Raw genomic sequence first — 3,111 nt, forward strand, 5'->3', positions numbered from 1 at the left:
AAATGATGTTTTGTACTAATGTTACATATTCAACAGTATGTAAGCACACACACACACACACACACACATGCACACACCAATACAGACACACCAATGCAACCAAACACACTCACACTCACACTGTGCTGTGCACCCATCATGTATTTCATATTTGCGGGCTGTAACCCGTATGAGTGGCTTCTGTAGCTCTGTTCATAAAACCAAACATCAATACACCAGCAGCAGGCGTGCTCCCCGGGAACCTTGAACTCTGAATCATTTTCTTATGGGGTTAATAATGAGGGGACACAGAGTCAATGACTGACATATAAAAGAATTTATTTCTCATGTGCACAAAAAGAATTGGAACAGAACTGGAACAGAACAATGATTGAGGCCACAAGGCTTTCCGTATAGATTTTCATCAGAAATCCTTTTTATGTCCATGACACATCTCCTGTATCATCTTTACAACAGTAGAAGACCCATTCCTTCAGAGGTGCTCCACTTTCTAAAGCAAAGTCTTCTCCTGAATGAAGGTGGCTTGCACTCTATGCCAGTGTTTCATTTTCAGATATGTTGAACTACACGGAGACAGAAATAGGCAAATCCCAAGTGCAATTTGTAGAGGATAGCTTCTCCCAAAGAGTGGGACTGCAGTCTGTGTCTCTGTTATCTGGTGTCCACAGCAATGACCGTTATGTTGGAGCCAGATGATGTACTCGCTTGTGTGGAATTAAAGTAAACTTTGTCTCGGACGCCTTATGCTCAAGAGTTGTACTGGTAGTTGGGGGTGGAGCTGGGTGCTCAGAGAGAGAGAGAGAGAGAGAGAGAGAGAGGGAGAGAGAGAGAGAGAGAGAGGTGGGACGGAGGAGAGATGAGTGACTGGGAGTAAGTGTGGATGTGTGTCTATACATGGAGGCACAGATGACCGTAAATTGGATGAACATAATGATCACAACATCTACTAATAGCAAACAAGACGATATCTTTGATTGTTGCCAAGGACTTCAGTTTGATCATATCTTCATTTAAGGAAATATGGAACAAGAATGAAAATCAAACACAGTGTGAAAAACCCTTTCACATCGGAGGTCTTACATACTTTTTTGACTTTTACGCACTTGTCCATCATTCCTGTAGAAGACCTTGGGGATTATTATTCTGAGCCCAACAACAAAAGATGATACAGAAAGCCATTTAACTCGTTGCATAGTGACATAAAACATCATCATGACATTATCATGAAAATAAAATAAAACAAAACAAAACAAAAAAGACAACCTATGTGATGTTAGCATCTGAAACCTGCTACTTACGTAGCCACAGGTTATACAGTAGTTGCGCCTTTCTTCAGAGCACAACAATACATTTAGACACAAATGTAATGTATTTTTTTCAGTCTGTATATCTACAAAGGGAGCCAGTACATTAGTGTGATACTGCAATGGTGTGTGTGATCTTATTTACAGAGAAGAATTGTCTTCACATTATTCACAAATCATTCTACAAAGCAGCATTTGTTGCAATTGATGGAATATTAAGTCATTGAATTTCACCTTTTTCATTACAGTTATATGCATCATGTTGTTTGCCTGTTTAAAATCACGACATACATGTTCAGTGTTGACTACTTATTTAAAAGATAATACTGCTTTATTTATGCATACATATACTGTAAATAAAATATTAAATATCAAACTAAGTCTTTGGCAAATGTAGTTAAAAGTACATTCACAAAATATTTCCAGAAGCAAAATGAATGAATGTTTCCTTTTTCGTCCCTATGGAGTGTTGAACTTGATCAAGGAAGGTGGGAAATACCTATTTGTAAAGGCAATTAATTTATTTTAACAGGTATGAATTTATGTTGAAAAGACGGGTTTGTAAGGCAATTTTTGAAGCTAATTTACAGTTGGTTTGCTCAACTGTGTACAGCTTGCTCAACTGTGTAGGCATCTAGTGGTATGACTAAGTTGCTGAATGTAGTATAAAGAGAATTGAAAGGATTTGTTCATATAGCCATTGAGCAATGGCTCACAAACTCTTCAGGAACTTGAAAGCATCGTTTTCACTCTGAAAAAGATGTTCACACAAAAACATTTCTGTTTGTCTGCTATGTTTTTGTACAGCTATGCAACAGAAATATTTCGAATTATGTTTTTGCTTGGTAAGGTAATTAATTTGAACTTAATTTTATATGAATGTACCGAATAAATCAAATAAGTTGAGGTTATAGTGCAAAAAAAGAGCGAAGGACGATCATGCATGGACAAGGACATGACTGGAAATGACGGAAATGTGACAGAACACAACTATTCTGAAAAATCTTTGATACTATTTTTACATTAAAAAATAATGACAGAAAAAAAAATAATTTAAAGTATTTAAAATTCTGGCAAGACCATGCTGACACATGGTCACCATGTTTTCAATACTTTGAAAAATGATTTACATTTTTACATCTGATTGTTTGCCACAGGGAGTGTGATGTTGCCATTAGTTTAGGGTCAGTAAACGCTGTAGGACATGCTATGTTTATCCTATAATGTAGGCGGGACTGGAAATATGGGAACAGAGGAAGTAGTCAAAGCACCAGAATGTAGCCCACCCTACTGTTTGGAGCCAGGGTCTCGTTAAGCTGAACTGAGTTGCAGAGGGCCCTCTCAACACTGGTTTAAGTCGCTGTACCTGCATCATCCTGGTATGGGACCGTTCTCATCTCCCCTGGACTTCTCTTTACAGCAGAAAAATACTGCAGTTCATAATGTAAAGGAATGTGAAGATCCATGAAGAAAATAACAACAACAACAACAGCAACAAAGAAACAAAAATAAAAACCCACAACATTTTTTTTCCACATGGTATTCTTCACACTGTTTTTCTTCAATTTATATTTTATAATATATATATTTATATAATCTCTTAAAGTCATTCTGGAAGTGTTCAGGCCTGTGAGATAGTGGGGGCTTGATGGTTGAGCTGTGATCGCCCGAGGGCCCTCTCCGCCCAGAGTGTGCACGCTGAAGCCAAGCTAGACGCACCGTCGACCTTGTCAATCCTTCCTCCACATCGCGTAACCAGGGGGTTCCTTAGGATTTCCACCTCGCTTCCCTTTGACCTCAGTGTTTC

This window comes from Centroberyx affinis, unplaced genomic scaffold, assembly GCF_046629955.1.
Source record: "Centroberyx affinis isolate AG114_WGS23_722 - 3 ecotype Tasmania unplaced genomic scaffold, CSIRO-AGI_Caff_v1 ptg002363l_1, whole genome shotgun sequence".
In the NCBI taxonomy this organism is placed as follows: Eukaryota; Metazoa; Chordata; class Actinopteri; order Beryciformes; family Berycidae; genus Centroberyx; species Centroberyx affinis.